Below are 24,607 nucleotides of genomic sequence, written 5' to 3'. Positions count from 1 at the left end.
CTGTTAAATTAGAGAGCTGACGATATTAACCATACAAACTGTTTATCCAGATTACACATTCCGTTGTACTAACACTCTTTAACTCAACACAGTCAGTTTTTATCAGCTGAATTAAGGGTATTACTATTAAAGTATGCAAAACTCGAAGCGCAGGGTGAAGGGGGGCTGGGAAGCCGCAGGGCATATAACAAAGGAATTGGTACTTTTTCCAAGCGTTTGCCTCAAATGCACTTCGAAACAGAACTGTTGAGTGCACCCCACCCTTTTCCCCAAAGATAAAAGTTTTTCAAAGTTCTAATACGCAGCTCTCTACCCAACAAAAGCAGGATTGATTCTCCCCATAGGAGAGCATCTAACACGAACACCAACTCATGTCTCGGAGGTCAAGTCCGAGTCCTGGGAGCGAGCTTCTGAGGCTAGAAAGGGCTCCCAGGCCAGCTCCGCGGGCTGCCCGGCTCGGGTGGACGTGCAAAGTTGCCCCTTGTCAACTCCGGCCGGCTCCCCCGTAATTGAAAATAACAGCCACGGGCCAGCCCCTGGCTACTTCCGCGGACCAGGCACTGTAGCAAGTGACAGTTACACATCATTACGACCAGAGACAATAATGAATGTAGCACCAGGACCACTATTCATGCCAGCAGTGTCATCTCCGCCTTAACCCCTTCCCCTCCACTCTCTCCAGCGCACACCCACAGCCCACACAGCCCCGGTGCGGCAGCTATTCACCGAACTCGCTCTCTTCCTGGGGGCAAACTACTTCCACAACCCCCCACCCCCGCCTCCCCGATTCAGCCCGGGTGTTTTATGTCCCATCCTTGGCAACCGTCAGGCAAACATTGCAACCAACAATTCCACCAGGGGTAGAAAAACATTTGCTTAATTCACGGTACTTGATAAGTTCTTTAAAAAAAAAAAAAAAATTGGTGCGGGGGGGGTGGAGAGAGAAACCTCCTTCTTTCTTCTTCACATATCCGACCGACGCTACTTGCTTTGCAATAGCATCGCCCTCCCTCGGCCCCCTCCCGCTTCCCAACACTTTCCCCCTTTAAGAACACAGACCAACCAAAATGATTTAACTTGAGCAGATGACAGAAGGAAAATAAAACATGTTAAGAGAACACGGTCTGATTTGGGATGGCAAAAAAAAAAAAAAAAAAAGGAGGGGGTTGTTTATTTTGATAAGAAACGGAATCGGCACAGACCTGAACAGAAGCTGCAGAGCAGGAGAAATTGTTTTCTTTCCCTCACACAGAGTCCCCCTCTCTCTCTCCCTTTCTCTCTCTCTCGCACACACACGCGCGCGCACACACTCACTCTCGCACACACACGGCGTCACCCGCGCACACTCACACGCACACTCGCACACGCACAGGCAGAGCCTCTCAGCTGCTCTCTGCAGTTCTCAGGAAATGAATGGGGGGCAACCCAGGGAACTGTTGTACTTGCAAATGACTTACCCGGATCACATGATGCGCTAAATGTAGGGTGGGCCGGTGGGTGGAGGCTGCCGAGACGCGAGCCCCGGTCTAGCGTGGGGAGCCTCGCCAGGCCCGCATCGAATTACCCCGGGGCCCAGCCGAGGGGGTTGCAAGACGCCGCTTCTCCTCCCTTGCAGCCCGCAGCTCAGGAAACCGGAGAGGCGTGGGGGGTGGGGTGGGGTGGGGTGAGGTGAGGTGGGGGGGGTGAAAACACCAAACCCCCAAACAAAAGAGCTCCGGGTCCTCCTCCCCAGAAACAAAGCCCCGCCGCTGCGGGCGAGCCCCGGGGTGGGGCCGAGGGCGGGGGCGGCGGCGGGGAGGGGCTCGCTCAGCAGGCGCTAAGTCGCTTTATTGCCATAAAATGGGGCCCCCGAGCCGCTCCGCCCGAGGATTAGGAGGCGGGCTCTGAGTGTGATGGTTGAAATCCCCTGTGGGAAACTAACCCCTCCCCGCTCGCAGAGGTAGAAGGCAACACCCACTGCCCGGCCCTCGCCTCGCCGCCCGGGCCGCCGGGCTGGGGGGTGGGTCCGCGGAGCCTCCACCCCGCCCCACCCCGCCCCACCCCTGCCCCCGCCCCCCGGCCTCGGCCGCGCTTCCCTTTCACCTGCACCACCTTGCTGCGGCACCCAAAATAACCTACACATGGCCAACGGAGCTTTGGGAGCCGCCGGCCGAGGGGGGCCCGCGGGGCCTCGCGGCGGGAGGAACCCCCGGATTGCAACTCGCCAGGCGAGGACTCGCGCTGAGCCGCGAGAAAGTCCCCTCTTTTGTGTCAGAGCGCGCAAGGCAGCCTTCGGGAGAGAATTCGGAGGCAAATCGAGCGCGCAGCCCGCCCGGCCCCCCGCCCCCTCCCCGCTCCGGCCCGGGTGGGGGCGTGCAGGGAGGGGGCCGGGCGCCCGAGCCTTCCCCGCGGCTCGCCCGCCAGCTAACTTGGAAAGGTGTGGGCGGAGCCGGCTCGAGCGGCCGGCCGAGGCTGCGGGCACGGCGGCGCGGCGGCTCCTGGGGACCGCCCCCGGGCGCCGGGCATCGCCCGGGTCGGGCAACAATGGGGTCCAAAGCAGGGGCAGCCGGGCGGGCGGTGCCCTCGGAGCTGGGGTACGCGCGGGGGTGGGGCGGGCCGGGGGCTGGGCGAGGAAGGGAGCGGGATCATTGTTTGGGTTCGGGAGCAGCGCACGTTGTGGGCGAAGCGGGGGCGTCCTCCCTCCCAGTGCTTCACCTTGGGATGGATGGGGGCAGGGGAGACGCATGCCTCGCTCGGGAAACCCGGGAGAAGGGGTGCCTGCCCGCGCTAGTTATTCGGGAAAGCAGGCGAACTTGCAGGAGGGGTAGGAAGCTGGAGCTCCAGACCCCTGCCGAGGCCCCGAGGGCTCCTAGCCGCGGCGTAGGGGAGTCCAGCCCCCGGCCCTGCGCCCCAGGAGGGAGGCACGAGTAGCGGGCGACCGGGAGCGGAGCCCTAGCCGCTCTCCCCTGCGGCCCCTCCCTCCCCGCCCTCGCGCCTGGGGGAGCGGATCCGCGGGATTCTGGGGCGGGAGAGTGGAGGCAGCGGCGGGGCGGCCGTTCCCGCCGCGACTCGGAGGGCGCGGGGTCAGCGCCGCGCCGGAGGGTCGGCGGGGGCGGGGAGGAGACGGGGCGGAAGCGGACGGGCGGGGTGCGAGGGTGGGCTGGCCGCACGCTGCGGTCAGCGGTGGAGATGCGTGCGCCACTTCTCTTGCAAACCTAGGTGAGCGCGCTGGAGCTCCCGAGCCCGGAGGCACCCCTGCGCGGTGCCCCTGAGCCCGCCCCGCGCGGGAAACCGCCCGGGCGGTGGGAAGGCTGCGAAGGGGAAGTTTATGTTAGGGAGAGCAAGATTTGCAGTAAGTGGGGTGGGAAGAGAAACAAGGGAGAGGCCGAGAAACAGGAAATGAGAGCAAAGGAACGACTTCTAGCCAGGAAAAGCCGTGCTCTACATTTTGTGTGGCATTTTCCAAACACTTCTAAAGGCCGGGTGTGCGTTATTAATGGAAACAAAGGCAGGGTACCGCCTGGTGTGGCCTCTGCCACCTGCCACAATCTACGTGAGGAATGATGGGAAAGGTGGTCCCGCCTGGACGCTGAGTCGACAGCAGCCCACTTCCAGTCCACACGGGATGAGTCAATGGGCCTGACTCTTAGACACAAAACAGGACTGCGAGGAGGGATCTGCCCGGCTCTTAGGGTGCCGAAGAAGAACAAATGAGATAAGTGTAACAGTGTCTTAAAATCGTGGACCACTCCTTAAGTGAAGTCATCTGAGAACAGGAAAGCTGTGGGGAGAGCAGGAAGGCGAGGGATGCCCACGGCTGAAGACGTGGGTGGGGCAAGAATCTGGAACCCTGGAGCAAAATGGGGCGGGCACGCAGAAGGGCGGTAGCAGGGTGGAGTCTCTTTTGGGGGGGGGGGAAGGGAAGGGGCTCCGGACCCCATCCCCTGGGCTAATCAGGTAAAACAGCCCTTTACACTGCACTACATCTGGATGAAACATGAAAAGACAAGTTTCAAAAATGGTAGAACATTGACAAATGTACAATGTTTAAATGGAAAACTTGCCTCTACTAGAAACACTGTGAAGTTTCCCTGTAGGTGGGGCAGAGAGTGAAGGAAGTGAGTTTAACTGTAAGAGTGAAGGATGCTGTAAGAAATTATGTCATCGTGGCACTTCTTGTCCTAACAGCTCTTTCTCAGAGCTGAGTAGCGGACTGACCATAAATATGTTCTGTAGCCAGCGCTTTTCTGCACGTGTAGAAGCATTCCAAGCTGCACTCCCTCCTTTTGGCAACAGCCACAGGCATGTTAATAGAATGACAAAAGATAGAAAAAGTACAAGACTCCATTCCAGAGAGATAAGGAAATTAGGGGAAAGTCAAGGTTAATATCCAGACTCTGGGTAATGTGGCTGAAAAAATGAACTACATCAAGTTAGGGGAAAAAATATTTGCAGATTGTTTTTTATAATTGTTGACAGATAAAGAATAGAAATGTTTGATTAAGGCAATTCTCCAGATATAAAGAGGCAAGGGAGAAGATAGCAGAAGATCAAAACCAAAGAATGAAGAAGGTGGTCATCACTGGGAGTTAGGATACTGGAGTAAATGTGTGTGTTTGTGTACAGGCATACATTTCCAATTCATTCCCTGTATAGAACTTAGGGTAAAACAAACTAAGGTGTGAACAGAAGGAGAGAAGTTAGGAAAATAGCATACATAGTTTAGCAAAAATATGTGCATATCTTTACATGTAGTCCCTTACCCTCCACTTCCATGTGTGTGCAAGAATATGAAAAATCAGGAAATGTAAACATGGCAAAATTAATTTACCAGGAATGTATAATTCTGGTCGCACAAAAAAAAAATTTTTGAAATCACAAAATTGTAAAATGTCAATGTTGAGGGGCTCCTGGGTGGCTCAGTGTGGAACCTGCTTAGGATTCTCTCTCTCTCTCTCTCTCTCTCTCTCTGCCCATCTCCGCTCACTCTTTAAATACATACATACATACACACACACAAACTCTAAAAAAAAAAAAAAAAAGTGTTGAAAGTATCTTTCAAATCCCATCTTTTATCGTATTTCAGTTCTGTTTAAAACCAGGATAATTTGGGTCAAAGATGACTCATTTCCCCAAATTCATATACTTCTATTTTACTTAGTGTTCACTGTCGCAAATGCTAAAAGAAGAATGAATTAACGAGGAGGATGGAGGTCGGTATTCGGAGTTTCTTAACCGTGGTATTCTTCTACCTAACATCTTATCCTAGAAAAGAGAAGAACACAAGCACCCCCCAAAGCAGATCATCTATCTCGTTCAATGTACTCAATGTACGTGATAAGGCACAACTTGCAACTAGAGATTTTAAGTTGCTAATGTCAAAATAAACGTTACCTACCTGCAACTTTTTGTCAGATCTTACTTCCACTTCACCAGTGGTGATACATTTTGAAAAATTAGTGTCAGTGGTAGAAAACTCTTTTACAATATTAAGAGTATTACTTGCACCACACCCTGATTTCTCTAAGGTAAAGACTCTCTTCAGTATCTATGTATATTTAAAGTTCTTAAGCCTTAGGATTAGTGATGCCAAAGATTGCATGGATGATTTAACACGAATGTAATTCCAGGCAGGGATGGGGGAAAATGGAGTCCATTTTCAGAAGTAAAAGCTGTGTTGAAAGATTAGAGCTGATTCAAAGTGAAAATAAAAGTGATTTCCAAAGCTTTCATATATTTTAAAATACAGTCCTAGGGCCAGAAGTGAATATGTATTGCTAGGTTTCAATGCCCCCCCCCTTTTTTTTCATGTGTTCTATTTTGGCAATAATGTTCAGCAAAGGGGAATTTTCTCTTTAAGTCTGAGAAAGGCATGTAAGAGGACTTACTATGAATGCAAACAGCTGGTGATATTATGTGATTACATGGTAAACAGCATGTTTTGATTTGTGTGAGGAGCTGTCTGGCAATTAGAGGAAAATGACATTTTATAACTTTGTTTTGTTGCAGTCAATACGGTTTTTGGTCCTTCTAGCTTGATCATCACTCCCTCGGATGTTCTCTCTTTTCCAATGTCCTGCGCAGTCAGGTCTCCTTCAGGGCTACCACCACGCGCCTCCCCATCATGCACTTCTGAACCTCTGGCCTCCTTCCCTCAGCTCCATTCCACCTTGCCTCCAGCAAATCCTTAATTATGGCACATCTATAGTTAGAAACCCAAAGTGACACAAATTAGTGTCAATACAACACCATGACATATAAGGGCCCCACTTCGGTTCTCATATCTCAGACTTGTAACCTTCTACCCAGGTGAACACCTTGCCATGTGCCATCCATCCTGGCTGCCTTTACTGTTGGCTCAGTGCCCCCACCCCCAATTGTCTGCTCTGGAATCTTCCCAAAATGATTCCATGACGCCCTGCACACATTTTACATATCCCACCTCTTCATCAAAAAATTATCTTTCCGTTCTTGAAGCTTCTGTTAATGTAATGGAAAGAGTGCCTTTCTGATTCTCCATTTTTTCTGCCCATGTAAATAATATTTCCCATACTTTGAAGGATTAACACTTACTAGATCCTTACTTGGGCCAGTGTGAAATATATTGGCCCAAGTAGGCATCCAGCAAATGTTAATTCCCTCACTTACTCTTTAGGTACTTAGACTTTTCTGCTTTCCTTAAATATTGTTGGCTCCCCTAGACAGGTAACCATCTGAGAAAAGGGCTGTAAGTTAGCCATTTATTTAGCCTTCCTTTTACCCCTCACACTATTTTGCACATAGTGGGTGATTAGTGAAATGTTTGTTGAACTAATTAAAAAATAAATAGAATTAGAACGACCTACATTAAAACATTATAGACCTGAAAACCTGAGTTTCCATTTGGGTGCACATATTAAAAATAATAAGCAAAACTCTGAAATGTGTTGACAAACACCTTTTGAACATGGATCCAGGCAACATTCCTCAAGTAATTTTCCCTTAAATTAGAAGTTTTTACATACAGAAATGTACCAAATTTGGAACATATTTACCTAATTGCATTGTCCCTCTCATATTTATTCAATTATGCTACTTTTCACTCTCCTTTGAGTGGAATTGTATTAAATAAAATTTTAATTTTTCATAACCAGAGGGAATATTCATAGCAAATTTGTTTTTAAAAATAGCACTTTGCAAGTTTTTAGACTGCAAATGTTGGAGATATAATGTGGTAAATAGAGATAGTTTGCATTTTTTAAATATAGCGAATCGAGGCATATCAGATTTGAACCATAGCTATCCTTGCCTTTTTATTTTTTATAAGTAAAAATTACGCCGCCATGGAAATAATTCAATTCATCTACAGTGTACATAGTTTACAGAATACTTTAATTTCATACTATATACAAGACACTAGCCTCAGTATTATAAGGTATGAAGATGAGCTTAGATAAAAGCAATGAATAATTATAATATGAAGTACAATTACAATACTCTGGATGAAGTTATATCTGTTAGGAAACATTAAGAAGACTGTGGGGAAAGACCTTGTGGAGGTTAAAAATTTCTTCAAAAGATAATTTTATTTTTAATATGAACTATGTCATGTATGTAAAGTAATATACAACATACGTAGGTTAAGGTATGCTCCTGTGGCCTTTTCTTGGCTTAACTAATAGAATATTTCCAATACTCTAAGCCCCCCATTCTGGTCAACCCAGTCATATCCCTCTCCTATTCTTACAGGAATAACTATGTCTTTCTGACCTGGGATTTATTTTATTGCAATTTTTTAGACATATTTTTTATTTTGACAAAGTATTCATAATCATTTTTCCTAGTAGTGAATTGCTATTATTTAACTTATCACCACATTAGGATTTTCTCCAAATTTTTGCAATCATACTTACATTATAGTGAACGTCTTAGCTTCTTTAAATTTTTTTTTTTTTTTCGGAAGTGTCCTCTATGTTGTGTTACCAAAGCAAAGATGATGAATTTGTTTTTACTGTTCTAGAAACATTTCACCGGATTTTTTTTCAAAATTATTCTACCAACTTACCAGGACACCATAATATATGAGAGTACCATCTTCCCTGCGTTCTGGCTAACTGGGTGGTGTTCTGGTTAGTTGGGTAGTACTCTGAAATAAAAAACTTTAAATTGGAAAACAAGAATGCCTTGAATTTTAGTTCCCCCGATTCGTAGAAACTGAACTTGACAACAGTGGGTGGAAGTCTGGGGCTGAATCAATTTCTCTTGCCACAGCTTGGCTGAGATGAGTCTGACTACAATAGGAAATGAACGTTACAACAGCTGCAAAAGACATTACAAATTCAAACTAAAATGCAACAACTTGTTATTTTGGGAAAGGGGTGCACGGGAAGGAAAATGGGAAACTCTGGCTCATATTTCAAGCCTTGATAAGAAGGAAAAAGAGAAGGGTCTTAAAAGGATGGAATTCAGGAATATTAGCGTGTTTACAGTTTTGATAAATTTGGAAGTCACGGAAATAGAAAATCCATTCTATCAAATTTGAAAGTAAAATGGTATATTAGAGAACTGATAAAAAAGAGTACGGAGAAAAAATTAAAACCTAGTCAGAAACTTGGGAATAAAAGAACAAGAAATGAAAATACAGGGAAAGGAGATAGGAAAGGAAGTTTAAGATCAACACTGATTAGTATTGCTTTACTTTAATTTGCAAACAACAGAAAACCCAACTAATGGCTGCTTGAGATATATATTTTTTGCCTTGTCTCCTCCCCAACCCCTCCTTCAACAAAACAAAAAGCCCAAAGGGAGGCAGCCACAGTTGGAGGCCGTGCAGGTGATCTTTGGTGCCCCAAGACTCCAAGTTCATTTTGTTTTCCTGCTCCCCAAGCTCATTTTGTTTTTCTGCTCCCCTTCTTAAAGCATAATTTCTTTTTCTCACCACAGCAGGAAGAAGGAAAAAATCTCAAAGTTAAGGCCAAGTCTGTTCCTTTTAGAAAGTTTTCCAGAAGCCTCACCTACCATTACCATCTGCTTATATTTCATTGGCCATTATTGGGTCACATGGTCTCATGAAAATCAATCACAGGAAAGTAGACGTGGATTAGGGCACCTCAGATGGAATTTGGGCCAGTCAACTGACAGTGTGTGCCTTTTTGGTATGTAACTGTTTAGAATGTTCTAGTCCTAAGATGAAAACCATTATGTTGCTGAGGCTCTCTATGGACTTCTTGGTGGCAGACAGCTAAAAGAAAAACATGCCATTAAGCTTATGAGTTATTGACACCATCATTGGAAACACATCCATTCATAAACTTAGAAAAAAAAAGATTTGACGATGTTCCTTTACATGAACTTTTCCACACAATGTGATTTTAAAAAGTCATCGAAGCGCACAAACCATAATGTAGTTATTTCAGATTAATCCATGTGTGATTTACCTAAGGCAAAACGTGAATCCCAGCTTAGCTTCGCCCGGTTGCATAGTCTGGTTATGGCTCATCTTTCTACTCCATCGATGTGCATCGAGAAATGAACATTAATTTTTAAAAGTTGAATAAACAAGCCATAATTAGAAAGGTAAACACCAACTGCGTTTGTGTTTCACACTCAAATATTACTGAGTCATCGGTGTAAGGGCTCCCACCTGTGAACCGGAAGTCCTCAACTGATTCTGGGTCTCATCACTGACCCTTGAGTGACTCTTGACGGTTTGCCTCATTTTCTTGCTTGCAGTTTTCCTCCCTGTGCAACTGGGAGGGCACCTTTTTTACAAGGACGTGAAGAACTAATGAGGTCGTTACATACCTTCACCTAGAAGGCTGTAAGCTCTAGATTTGGCAAGAATGTGTCTGACCACTCTTCAGTTGTCTCCCCAGGGCTTCAGTCAGCACCCAACACCCAAGTCCTCAAAAAAATTTTTTTTAACATTTATTTATTTATTTATTTATTTATTTATTTATTTAGAGAAAATGAGTTGGGGAGGGGCCCAGAGAAAGGAAGAGAGAGAGAATCCCAAGCAGGCTCCCCACTGTCAACACTCAGCCCGACTCAGGGGCTGGATCTCACCAACCCCTGAGATCATGACCTGAGCTGAGCTGAAACCAAGAGCTGGAAGTTCAACCAACCCAGCCCCCCAGGCACCCTCCCTCAAAAATTTTTGAAGGAAAAATGAAAGCAACTTCCAAATTGCTTAGTCCACACCCACACATAGTGGGTACCCTATAATTACTCATTTTCCTTTTATATTAGCTTTGTTAGTTTCTTGGCTGCTTTAATGCAAATAACTTACTGTTTACTATCAAAATACACCTACTAGAATAATAGGGCTGTTTGTAAAGGAAAATAATCTGGAGGAATGTATAAAATTTTTATACATTAGTTCAATAAAATGTTTGAACCTAGTCAACCCAATTAGCAAAGATTAATATCTTCCTAGATTTGACATACATCTGTTTTAATTGACCTATCTTGCAAGTTAGAATACATATAAAGTTCAAATAACTTAAACCGTGTGACTTAAAACAATTTTATTCTTAAAAAAAAAAAGACTTTTAACTAAAGAACTTTCCTTCTTTCCTTCCTCCCTTCCTCCTCCTTTTCCTCTCTCCCTCTCTTTAAGACAGGGACAAACTGTGCATAACTTACCCAGGAAGACTTAGGATCTTTCAGTTCTGTATTTTTAGCTAGTTTACAAATTAGCTTTTTGAAGCTTTAAGGCGATATCCAAGTAACACTTCCATTCTTAATTTCAGATACGAATGGCCATGGCAAACGAAGGAACACAGCAAACAAAAGCCTTCCTCAAAACAATACTAAACATCACTACCTCTGGTTCCAACTGGCATTTATTAGCCCTTTACTGTGGGCTACACACTGCTCAAATCACACAGCAGATAGTTTCCTTTTTTTTTTTTTTTCCACAAGAATCCTATAAACTATTGTTTCTACCTCCTCAGGGTGGACGTTGCCAAACTGCTACAAGCTGCAAGCCCCACAGTACTCTTGATCCTCCTTCTGCTTCAACTTTCTCTGTACAGCACTTACCACCACCTAATATTGTATATTTTGCTTTACTGTTGTTGCCTACTTCTGTCTCTCCCTCTGCAGCCTCCCTCCACTAGAGTGGGAGCTCCAAAGGGCACGGGAGTTTTCTCTTCTGTTCGCTGCCGCAGCCCTGGCATGGAGTATGCACCCACTAAATACTGAAAAGGAACACGCTTCTCATAGCAAAGATGAGGATTCTGAGGCATCTGATGCTTTAAGATCATTTTATCTTCAAACCAACACTTAAAAGGATTTTTTACAATCTGTTATTGTTATGCTATAAATCATTTCCATGTATCTCATTAGCGTGAAAGGGCTGAATAACCTCGGCAGACCCAGCAGGCAAATGGGTCTCAGGAACTCAACTGGTTGTTGTGAAGTTCATGAGAAGAGAGAGAGAGAGCGCGTCTTTGAAAATGAGCATGAAACCAAGGCAAAGAAAATTGAATTGACGGCCAGTGGCTATTGCTACTATATCTACACATTCATAGATTGTTTGTATTTACACAAATTACTGATTCTTGAACTAAAATACAGTGTCTCACCTTCATATTTCTTTCACACCAATCACTGCATATTTGTCGTACATAAGGAATTCTTTAGTCTCAGAAGCTAAGCAGCGTAATGTGGGGAAATAAATGTATGGCTGAACACTGTCTATATTTTAACTACCGAGAGAGAAAAATTAGATGGAATCATAATATTTTCATCCTCACATTACGCCTGGTACTTTTATGCCTAAGTATTAAGATGATAGGTGCTATAGAAAGGGTAAATAAATACAACAGAGGAAGTCTAGTTAGTTATTTTAGAGCTGTTGTATTGAAATACTGCCTTGTTTACAATTTTCAACTCCACAAATCCTCATCAATTATTAAATATTTTCCTCATTGAATTAAGCAGGGCGACTGTATTTTCTCAGGAGAAAACATCAGGTGAAGCATAAGGCTTACTTTTAACATATAAAAATGTTCCTGCATGAATGAAACTCTATAGCTTTGTTACACTACCCCTCCCTCCCCCACCCTCCGCAGAAAGTACACATTTTAGTTATTACAGAAAATGACAAAGAATTCAAATCCTGAATTTTAAAGGGTTTAATTTTTTTTCATTGTTTTGAAACCAGAAGCAGTTCTTTCCTATTGCAATGGCAAAATAAAATATTTCGTAGAACTTAACCACTGTTTCTCAGGCATTGTGCTTGGTACTGTCTTGGCCGACTCCAGAGAGGTTACAATACAGGCAAAAGTCAAGGAGGGGAAGTGACTATCACCTCTTACAGGGCAAAATGCCATGTGGTCCTTCACCATCAAACATTTGATTATTTTTCAACAGGATGATTATATTAACACTTCATTTATTCATTTATCAAAAGTACTCATTAAAAAGTTTGGTTGAGTAGTGTTTTATAAGGATACAATTTGCTATTAGCATGCTTCTTTGTTTCATTATGAGTTATGCTCATTGTTTATATGGCTTTTTGCCTGCTAGAACTGTTATCCACATGCATGAGTTCACTGGGCAGCCCCCTAGACAAGAAACATATGGCGGGGTCTGCTGAGAAAATCTAGACGCACACCACACGTAATTCTATCTCTTTTTGTGCACGTGTATTGACTTGTGTCCATTCGTGCATATCTACATCTGGGACCTGCACTTCTTACTAATAAAAATATTTATATAATTTAACCCCCAAAATACTTACAAATATCACTTTTATTTACTAACATGTAATCAAGCAGCAAAGAAATATTTTGCCATTTTATCTAGAAGCATCAAAGTTAGAAAGGAGATAGACCATTCTCTATGGATTTGGTAATAAACCCTAGACTTGAGGTTTTTAGTTCTTATTTCTGAACCTCATCTTGGATCAGGTTCCAAGGTTAAGAGCAGACACATTCAAGCACATTTTAAACCTATATGCAAAAGTATTTCTTATTCTTAGCATCACAAAGTCTAAGCATTATCTTATTACAATATGCAAGCAAGTTAATTCTTTGACATTTCAAATCTAAAGGAAAGTTTTATGTAACTCAAACATGTTTGTTTCGTTTTTTAAAAAATGGTGTCATTATTTTGGAATTTTGTCAAGGTAGAATTCTTTCAAAATTGGTAGGGCCCGATCTTAGAGTGAGCATAAAGCAGGTACTTAAAGGACATTAATGGCTAGCAAAGCACATCTAAGTTAAAGGGAGGAAAGGTTTAAATGGTCAGAGGCCTTTGAATAAAAAAGAACATTAAACGCACATCTTAACCATAGTTATAAATATGTCAGAAACAGGCTTTCCTGCCTGCTCTGTGAGTGGAATGATTGTGCCATGTTGTTGACCTTTACTAAGTCAGTTAACCCTTTAGTAACCTTTATTTTCCCATTAGGAGCAATCCCTGCTTGTAAAGGAAATGCTGAACCACAAATCTAAAATAATATTATTTTATTACTATTATTATCCCCAACAGAAAAGTCATTTCTTTCTGCAATAATGCTGCAAGAGTTGAATACAGGTCTGATGTAGCCTGTTGTCAGAATCCCGGGGAGAACACAGATTAAGAATATTGGTGACGAGAAATGAGTTAGCTTGGTACTTTTAAGAACCAAATCTATCTGTATTATGTGTTCTCTTTTAAAAACATTCTTAATTTCTTTTGCCACATCGTTAATAGAGAACCAATGCTGGTGCTTTACAATTTCAGAGGACTTTTAATTTAGAGAAGTGCTCCCTATCAGTTACTGCCTTCTCGTGTTACAGTATGCATGTAAAAAATCAATGTGCTAAGTGCTTGATGTGTTTTATCTCATTTATTCCTCCCAATAGCCTGTGAGGGAGGGGATATCTTCTCTATTTTACAAAGAAGAAAACTGAGATCCATAGACATTAACTTGTTTCCAAGGTGACAAGGCTAGTAGGAAATGAAGCTGAGATTTGCTTCTACATAGATGTCCTTCGGGTAAGTACTCTTAATCACTGTGCATTCTGTACCCACAATGGGTGAAGGAAACCTGTTTGTGGAAATGTAGATACTTGCCAGGATCTCCCAGTCTGTGCATGTCAGATTTGAGTTCCTGGATCTTAGCACACTGTTCTTCCCGTTAGACTGAATTATTATGGAAGGTGTTTTATACCCCCATTCTGGCCCATGAAGGAGGAACTTCAAAAAAAGATGAGTGAGCTCTTTCCTATTTACCTAGAGTCTTAAGTTGTGCATCTAGTTTCGGTTGTTGCCCCTTGTAAATGGAATAGTGATGATTTCAAGAGCTTCTCCAGGGCACTGGTGATGGCCTTTGATGATGCTGTAGTTGTGGCAGTGATTTTTCAGCTGGAGTCCATGGAACAGTGTTCTGGAAGAGGCTAATAGGTATTGATGCCCTAAGAGTTCTGTGCTCTCAAACATTTGGAAAAAACTTGGTTATACAACAGTAGACATTTCTTTGAAGAGGATGCTATAGCAGCTGTTTTTTCAACAGCTGTTTAGCTGTTAATTGACACTATGACTGTAAAAGACAGAGTCAACATAGTATAGAATGGGTCCCCCAAATATTTAATTACCCAGTTTTCAAACACATCTTTTGATAATCTGGGAATATTTTTCTCAAGGAATGTGAGTCCCCAAATGCTATTTTGGGGTGTAAGTACTGCCCAACAACCTTGGGACATATCCTGACCCCATTGACCTTTTTTTTTTTAAATGTTTACTTATTTTATTTATTTATTTATTTATTTATTTATTTATTTATTTATTTTTGAGACAGAGAGAGACACAGAGCGAGAGCAGGGAAGGGCAGAGAGAAGAGGGAGAAACAGAATCCAAAGCAGGATCCAGGCTCTGAGCTGTCAGCACAGAGCCCATCCAGAGCCTTGAACCCATGAACCCTGATATCATGACCTGAGATGAAGTCAGACCCTTAACTGACTGAGCCACCCAGACGCCCCCCAGTGACTTTTTTATACCTGTCTCACCTCAAACTTCCAAACCTCATCTTCCATCCTCACTGTCCAGTGATAGCCTTGCTTTTTATTTTCGTGAGAGAAAAGAAGCCCTCAAGAGTGGATTTTCCACATATGTTTTCACACCCCAGTTACCCATTTCTTACAGCTCCACCTTCCTTCGTGATGGCAGGAATAGACTGTCGATTCTCCCGTGTAAAGGCAACTCCTCCATCCAGCATTCCACCCCTTATCTTTCACCCCATCATGTAGATTGCTCCAGTAATTGTCTCCTCAATTCTGCATCACCAGATTTTCCTTTTCTGCTCAATTGTTCAGCACACAACATCCTGACATTTGCCAAGCCTTAGGAAAAAATTCAAAAATCTTTCTCCTGACCACACAGTCTCCTCCAGCTCCCGCCCCATTTCTCTATTCTTCATGATAACGAAAGTCTGCCAAGAAGTCCTCTAGTTTTTTTGTACTCTGACTTCTCCTGTATTTTCTTGGGTCCAATTCAGTTTCATCCCTACCACTCTACTCGAACTACGTATGTGAAGGTCAACAAAAATTAAATTGAGCGTGTAAACAAACCTAGTGGCAAATGCTGTCTTCATCATCTTGACCTATCAGTAGAACTTGGTCCAGATAGGTCAAGAAGGTGAAGTGTAACACTAATATTAACTGATAAAGAGATAGTTTAGCACCGTCTTCTCCTTGAAACATTTTCTTCCCTTGCCTTCCAGAACGCCATATTCTCTCATTCTTTTCTTTCCCCTCTCCTTTTTCCAATATTGGAGTGCTTATGTTCGCTGTTGGATCTCCTAATTATCTCTCCTACTCCCTTAGAGATCTCATCTGGTCTTCTGGCTTAAATGCCATCAATGATGCTATTAATATCCTGATAGCTCTCAAATGTGTATATTAAGGGACCCCTAACTTCAGATTGATATAGTCCACATTCTACTCTATAGCTAAACTCATATGCATATGGACAATTAAAATTACACTGTATAAAACTGAGCCCCAGACCCTAGCCCTAAATCCATTCCTTTTCATCTTCTCCATGTCAGTCAATAGCAATCACTTCCTTCCCCTCACTGTTAGGGTAAAAATCTTAGTATCATTTCTCAGAGTTGGCATGTGGTCAGTCAGCAAGTGCAATCAACTCTACTTTCAAATTAGATGCAGAGTCTGCTATTCTCTCACCACCTCCCCTGGTACGACTCTTCCTCTTTTACCCGGATTATTGCAGAATCCTCCGGCATCGACTCCCACTTCCATCTTCCCCTCCTTACAGACGTTTCTCAGATTACTATCCAGAAGGAACGTCTTAAAACCTAAGTCAGATCTGACCTCCTCTCTCCTCAGCTCAATGCTCCCACAATGGTGTCCCACTCACTCTTTATAAGCAAAGTCTTTGCAAAGACTGCCAGAGTGTGTCAAGGTTACCTGCTACCTCTCCACATCCCATCTCTCACTCTTCTCCCTCCCAGTTTTCACCCAGTCTGGCCTCCTTGCTGCTCCTGAACACACGAGGCCATCCTGCCCCACAGCTATACACTTGCTACTCCCTCTGCTTCAAGGGGTTGGCGCTTAGATCAACACCTGTGCGTGTCCTCGCCCCTGGTTGTCTGCTCACCCAGTCAGTCAGAACTTCCCTTTTGAAACCTCTTCAAAAATAGCAACTTCTTCCCTACATTGTCCTAAATCTGTTCCCTGGTTTATTTTTCTCCATATATCAGCACCAACAATTAACATAATTTATTTATTTTTTATTTTTTTACATTCCATCTCCCCCCAGCTAGGTTGTCATCTCAGTAAGGACAGACCTTTTTGTCTGTTTTATTTGCTAATGTACACACAATGCCTAGAAGAGTGCCTGGAATATAGCTGGCACTCCAGAACTATCTACTGAATTCATTATTAAATGAATCAAAGAATACCTCTCTACTATATGGTGAAAGAATTCTTCCTACCCAAATATTATCATGCATGAAAAGGCTAACACTCATACATTGAGCATTGGCGGTTTTAACAAGGAAACTTTGTTTCTATGAATCAAAAAACAAGATTCCTAGTAGCATCATTAATCAGTTATAATAAAATAGTACTGCTTGCCCCCAATTACTAATTTCAGGATCTATAACAGGTGATGAGTCTATTCACAGTTATATGAATATAAACTCATTTAGGCATTTTACAAGTGTAGATAGGGACTTTAGTTTAGGGTCTGAGGGAAGACCAAAGACCGAAGATTCGTAGCTCTAAAAACTAGATCTTGAGAGCATGAAAAAAGTGGTACTCTGGGGCATTTTCATATCACCATTTACATTTAAAATTATAATTCCAACTGAGTAAAAATAAAATGTGATTAGGCATTTACAGTCAATAGAAAAAGCTCCCCCAAACTAAGAAGGATCCTCAAATGTTGGAAAAAGTCAAAGGAAACAGGAAGAAATCCTGACCAGGAAATGATTGAAGCTTATAAACACACGATTCGGGAAGTAGATTTGACAGAAGTAACCTACCTCTGGTGAGTCTTAGATTCATTATGGCAATGGCGTGAAAAACAAAGATAGCCCTTTACACGCTAAGAAAATGAACCAACCAAAAATATTAGGAATAAAAAATTACCTGTAATTAATTTGCAATGCTATAAAAATGCACGCTGAAAGGAAAAGGATGAGGTAACAAATACAAAGTAAAGAGTGGTGACACCCCCAGGAAATAAAAACAGGCAGTTCATAATAGATGAGTGTTTCATTTTTGACAGCATTTCCCAAGAAAGAGGGTGGCCTGACTTTGGAATATAAATAGATGCTCTGGCACAGTCCTTTAATGGAGAGAAAAGCAGTCCACTGGACTCCTACAATGTGATGAAAATAGCTTGCAAGACCACCCAACACATTGACTCTAATCCTGGACTTCCCAAGCCATTTTTAAAAATTTGGTTTCTCAATACAGGCTGGTTAGCAGGAATATTAAGCTAAGTTTCTCATTATTAATTATTTAAATGCCACCCTACTACAAATAATTCATGTGTGACTTGGGGCCAGATAAGCTTGTTTTCCTTTCCAGGCAAAATGATTAACTAAATAAATTTTTCTAGAATGCTCCTTTCTCAAACATCAGTCTTTTACTCCACCACTTGTACTACCTCCCTAAGAACCAAAGATTTTATTTGTCAGTACTTTTGTGCCACCTGATAAACTAACGGGACATGTTAAAGATGTTTGCTTTTATGGAAGGTTCTTAAGAATACAAGTTGATAAAACCAAAGCATAAAGTGCAGATAAAAATGGGAAAGATGTAATAATACAAAAGTAATTAGTAGCTGTCATTTATTACATGTTTGCTCTATACCTGTTACTCTTAATGTATATATTGGGCTTAATTTCACAGAGTCACAGAATCTGGGTATTAAAGATGAAAATGCTTTTTCCCCCCATGATAACTGAAACTACTTAAGAATTTCCAGTCTCTCTGATGGTGGAAATTTTTGTATTGTCAATTCAAGTCTACTTAGTAAATTCCTGAACTCACTGTGGTCAATTTAAGGTTTCAAATCAATTTATGATTCTCCCTCAATTTTTATTTGAAGCCAGGAGTTGAACTAAGACCCTGGTCAGAAAGGATTTCAAGGAGGGGCTGGTAAAAATATCGTTTCTGCCTGGGTATAGGTCACCTGATCCAGGTGTTATCCTCTGTGCTCCTGCGGTCCAGCAATTTATAGCTGGTCATGCCTGAACTTGAATTACTGGCCCATACACTGTTGAGTTCATACCCTTCCAATGGCCTCGGGTTGTCAGACCATGCTTTCTTCATCTTCTTTGTTCTAAACACGAAGTCTCCTTTAATACACCTGTCCTCTCAGCGCAAGCCCCCACCCTCACACTCAACGCCACACTCAGGTCAAAAACTCAAGAGCTCAGAGACCTGTATTCAGCTTTGTTAGTTAACAGCATTTGGGTCAATGTTGGGTTTAAAACTTTCAAAGTGTTATGGGCTTTACCTGGGGAAGCCAAGCTATTGCCCTTTTGTTCTAGAATCCCCCTGAACCTTTGCCCACTGTCCTGGGTTTGCAGACATGACCCTTGTCAATTTACTTTCCTGCTTGCCTACCCTGGATTTTTAAACTTCTCCTTTCAAACTAAAATGAAACGGTGACTTTGTTGTTGTTCTAAATTGGATCTGAACCCCTCCTGAAGCAATAAATATTATTTATTCAGTAAATAGACTCTTGAAAACATTAAGAACTTAAGAATGACTGCAAAAATAAACTGAATTGGTTAATTTTCAAAAACATTATCTTCTTTCTTTTATCCCCCTAATAAATATTTGCGTCCCTACGGGGAAAAATATTTGTCCAAGAGTATCATAGCTATGTCCCTGTTCAAATTTTGTTTACCCATAACTTACTTCCCAGAGTTTCTGAGATTATGGAGTTACATGGGGATCATGAGTGAAGTTGTCACTTGTTTCTATTATGGGATCATCACTGCTCTCCCAAAGATTGCTCTTTGCTCACTTTCCCCTCCTAGGTAGACTATACTACAGAAGGAGCCAGCTTGAAATTGGGATAACTAAGGGTAGGCAAATGTCTTTGCTTACGATTGGAGGAGATGATGTATGGAATCCCAGTCTAAATCTTCTGGGATGTCCACTGGTTCCCAAGAATAGTAACTGTCCCTGAAACTGTGTCCTGGCAGCCTGGCTAAAGAGATGATAGGTATTGACCAGTCCTTGGCTCTTACAACATCATGGTGCTCTTTACTCTGCAGAGTCTCAAGGTCCTCCCTGATCTATTTACCTTCTCCAATGGAAGGTGTGGGTTCTCCTCACAGCATGAATATGGGATCTTGTTTCATCTTCCAAAGTCAAACTCTTTAAATACACTGCCACTGCCACTTTTATGGCCTAAGTCGGTACCCCTAGAATTGGCTTCCAAGGATAGGAGATTTATTTCTTTGGCATCTCAGAGTCAGAGCTGATGGCCATAAATATAACTTCCTATGCCGGTCCCCTTTTTTTTCTCTGCTGACTATCAATATCATCTCAGTGAAATTAATATCACCGTTTGGGGTTCCAAACTTTGGCTTTCTGCAGACAGTTCTCTCATAGCATCATGGTTCTGACTTGCTCCCATTCTTATCTAAGGTTTGAATTAGTTCATGGTGCAAGTATGCCTTGCATGAGTGTTCCTTGGAATTTCAGGCAAGGCCCCACATGCAGCAGATTTAAAATTTTGCAGTCACTAACCTATGTGTATAAAATTCTAATAGTGTTTATTTCTCTACAAGTGAAATTAACTCAGTCTGTACCTCCCATTTTGGAGATGGCAAAAACAGAATCTGAGTAATTCAAGATGAGTCAGTCATTTACAACTTAGGTCTGGCCAAATCAAGTTAAATATTCAGTCAGTTTTAAATTCATGTTCTCTCCTTCCTTCTCTTTTGGGATAATCTGTGTTGGGAGGAAAGCTGTTGCTTTTGCATTATCCTGTCATTGGGGAGGGGTGTTCGATGCCTTCTGAACTTGTTGGCCTCCAGTGACGTGTAGCTCACCTGAGTCATCTCTGCTGTAGTGCCCTGGCATCTGTTACTGATGTCTGTGGCCTCTAGTCTCAGAGTCTGCACATTCTTGCTTCTCTCTTGTTTGTGCCACGTCTTTGCATATGGGAACAATTTGCATAGATAACTTCCTCAGTGTTTCTTTCCCATTTGGCAGGTGGTATGTTGGAGACCCCTGCTCCAGAACAGATCTTCCCAAGTCAGATCTTGGGAACTTAAACTGTAGTCCTGTCTTCTCTGAGAGTCTCCCTCAAATAGAAGGTTTCTGCTGCTATTTCTACTCAGAATTTAGTTTCCAAACTAGGACAGATTTCTGGGCACTTCTCAGAGGCCTCTGTGTGAGCTAGTCATGTTTCCTCCAAATCAATTCATTCCAGCCATCTGATTCTTCTCTGAGTTTCCTACAGTATAATGTGTAATATCAAAAAAATATATGCCCTGAGTGAAACAAGCTCTGGATCTTTAGAACCCAAAAATCCTTTTCTTTCTTGTTAAGTCCCGTTCTTGCAAACCAAAAGTACTTTTGACACCTGACACAATATTGACACAAAAGGGTTGCATAATTTAGCTTTTTGCCTCTTCTCCTAGGAAATAGGCAAAAGTCTAAGGAAGAAAAAATGAACCTTGCAAGCTTACTTTTTCATGAATTATACACACACACACACACACACGCATGCACGCGCACACACACACACACGCACACACACACACGTATATATAATCTACTGTCTAATACATATATATATAATCTACTATCTTTAAAATTATGTAAGAATGGTCAAAAGCCATAGGAGGAAATAGAAAGAGGAAGCCCAGAGCATACCAGAGCTCAGATTGGACCACCTCCCAAAGATTAGGGGTTCTCACTGAAGCACAAACACTATGGCGCTTGTTTACGAGAATGGGTCAGGAACTGGGGTGAGCAGGGCTATAGTGGAGGCCCTCTTGATCCGCTTGGTTCAGATAAGCAAAAGACATAGGGCTAAACAAGGAGTCACACAGATGAGCCATAACTGCAGAACACAGTCTACCTCTGTGCTAGTTCAGGAGGAGAAGAGTTTCTGCTGGGAGGGTCCCCCAGTGTAGCCTTCCAGTCTTCATGACCTCCAGCAAAAGGCCCAAGTGCTATAGCATCATGAAAAGATATTCTAAGAAAGAAAAACATATAAAAGAACAGCCAATTTTCCCAGCAGAAAAATAGCATGCATTGAACTGTTGGTATTTTAAACACATATACAGTACTCCTAGTGGGAAATGTCAGCCAAAGATTAAATATCCAGCCAAACTATCCTTCAGATATAAAGACCAAAGTCTGTCCAGGCTGTTTGAATATGCAGGAGCACAGGGAATATTGTCCCAATGATGAAATCCCTGGGGATACCTTTGGAGACTGGCAGATGTGTAAGCAGGGCGCACAGAATCTGTTTAACTATAGGCAAAGCCGAAATCAAATGTGAGGGAACCTGGTGACTGACCAGATATATGTTATATGCCATGACCATTTAGCAATTATCTAAGTAATGAAACTTTGGAGAGGAAAGGGGGGTGGTAGAATGGGAGTTAGTGTAAGTTTACTGATTACTTCATCTGTAACAGTTAAGAATCAAGAGATAGCATTTAAAGTTGACAGATCAAGTAATAGAAATATTAGCATTTGTAGCCATAATATTAAACATTAGAAAAGGCAGTAGAGATAAAGAGGAAGCAGGGGAGAGAAAGAGCAAGCATGCTAATTTTATCATTGCTCATAATAGAAAGTTAGTAGATATTACCTAAAAAATGGAAAACTAGGGATATTATGTGATTATAATTATACAGACTCCAGTAGTCTAGGGATACAAAATTTCTTTTTTTTTAACTTCTTAATGTTTATTTATTTTTCAGAGAGAGACAGACATACAGAACGTGAGTGGGAGAGAGGCAGAGAGAGACGGAGACATAGAATCCGAAGCAGGCTCCAGGCTCTGATCTGTCAGCACAGAGCACAGAGCCGGGCGCGGGGCTCAAACCCACGGACCGTGAGATCATGACCTGAACTGAAGTCGACTCGCTTAACTGACTCAGCCACCCAAGAAGGTTTTTATAATTCATAGTGGAGGTACAGTTAGAATATTTGTGCTCCCCCCCCAAAGCAAGGCAGAAATTTCCAAAGATCTAATGAGAAATAGACAGATACATAGTAGCAGTATAAGTCCTTATTTCTCCTTTCTCACAAATCAAAATTAAGTGTCTAGAAGACTTGAATATTATAATAAGTAGGGTAGATCCAATATATACATACAGATGTAAATGTCAAATATTGTATCTTGAAAATAACAAATATACACTCAAGTGCTCAAGTTGTATTCACAAAAACTGATCACATATTATGCTACACAGAAAGCCTTCATGAACTTGAAAAGTAGACATAATACAAGTAACTCTCTAATCCTAGCACAATAAAATCAGAAGCTAACATCAAAATCTAGAACATACTGGGGTGCCTGGGTGGCTCAGTTGGTTGGGCGTCCAACTTCAGGTCAGTTCATGATCTCACAGTCCGTGAGTTTGAGCCCCGTGTCAGGCTCTATGCTGACGGCTCGGATCCTGCTTCAGATTCTGTGTCTCCTTCTCTGCCCCTCCCCTGCTCATGCTCTGTCCCTGTCTCAAAAATAAATAAAAACATTTGTAAAAAATCTAGAACATACTCTATTTCTTTCCAATGATTTTTAAAATAAATTTTTATTGTTTTGTTTTACTCATTTCTGAGCATTAAGAAAATGACATCAGACTGTAATAACTTTCCTGGGATTTGTTCTTTGTTTTTACCTAATGTCCTTGTCCTGGTTATCTATCCCTGTATTATGCATCACTCCAAAACTTGGTGTAAAACAACCATCATTTATAGTTGATGGACACAAATGGACATCTCCCAGTGTGTCTGGAATTAAGAGTTCAAGAAAATCATGGTTGGGAGGCTCTGGTTCCATGTGCTAGGAGCCATGTAATTTCTAGAGCTGGGGTCATCTCCGAGACACCAGACATTTCTGGTGTCTGAGCTGGGAAGACTAGAGATGTTGGGGACTAGAGCAAGTGGAGCTTCTCTGGGCTCCTCTCTCCGTTTCTTTCTATGGGGTCTGGTCGCATGACGGTTGTCAGATCCCATACAAGGCAGCTCAACAATCCAAGGGCCAGCCAGAAATTATATTGGCTTTTATGACCTTCCCTCAGGAGTCACCAAGCATCTGTCTTGTATGAGTTGAAGCAGTCATAAAGACCCACCCAAATCCAAAGGGAGGGAACAGAAACTCTACCTGTTGACCTGGGCGACTGTGGAGAGGGGAGTGATGAGCTTCTGGAAGAACATTTGAGATTGGAATACATTGTGGCCAGCTTTTGAAAAATACCATCTGCCACAATTATCTTTCAGAGGTTTAGCCATAACATTGAATGTTGCTGTAGTTATTTATTTGCATCATTGTCTGAAAATGCTTGAGTCTATTAATCCATTCTTCTGCTCATGAACATTTGGGTTGTCTTCTAGTTTTTTGCCCTTATGAACATCTTTGCTACAGGTATCCTTGCATAAGTCTCGTGATACATGTGTGCATGATACATGTGTGCATGTCTCTTAGGAAGATGCCTAGGAGTGAATTTCTGTGTCACAGAGTACCCAGATATTCCACTGTGCAGTATAATAGCAAATTATCTTCCACAGGAGTTGAATCAATTTAGAATCACCCACCAGAAATACATTAGTTCCACCTACTTCACATCCTCTCCACTCTACACCTCCCCCTCTGCAAATGTATGCATCAGAAGAAAGTATGCTAAGAGAGTAGATCTTAAAAGTCATCAGTATAAGAAAAGAAACATCACTATGTTTGGTGATGGATGTTACCTAGACATATTGTGGTGATAATTTTGCAATATATGCATATACTGAATCATTATATTGTACACCGCAAACTAATATAATGTTGTATGTCATTTATATCTCAACAAAAAAGAAAATGTTCTACGTTAATAATACTAAAAAAAGAGTTTCCAATGATTCATCACATTTTAGAGGTCACCAACTGTAAAAGGCTTGCCTAACAAACTTTGTTAGTATAATCTAACACTGGTGGT

At 42.3% G+C, this 24,607-nt stretch overlaps 1 protein-coding gene across 12 annotated transcripts in view; it reads right to left on the bottom strand.

Moving 5' to 3' along the window:
- The window catches only part of KLF12 (KLF transcription factor 12), a 453,354-nt gene extending 451,531 nt beyond the window's left edge, over positions 1-1,823 (bottom strand). For 6 of the 12 annotated variants that reach the window (XM_086710407.1, XM_086710520.1, XM_086710513.1 and 3 more), the window contains exon 1: positions 1,458-1,823. The gene's annotated coding sequence lies outside the window, so the exon portion shown is untranslated. The other 6 variants (XM_086710397.1, XM_086710509.1, XM_086710502.1 and 3 more) reach the window with 1 other exon arrangement.
- Between the last annotated feature and the right edge of the window lie 22,784 nt (positions 1,824-24,607).

Source organism: Puma concolor, chromosome A1, assembly GCF_028749965.1.
Source record: "Puma concolor isolate L17-30 chromosome A1, mPumCon1.1.hap2, whole genome shotgun sequence".
Lineage (NCBI taxonomy): Eukaryota > Metazoa > Chordata > Mammalia > Carnivora > Felidae > Puma > Puma concolor.
Note: the sequence above shows the minus strand (reverse complement) of the source record. Positions and strands in the feature narration are given on the sequence as shown.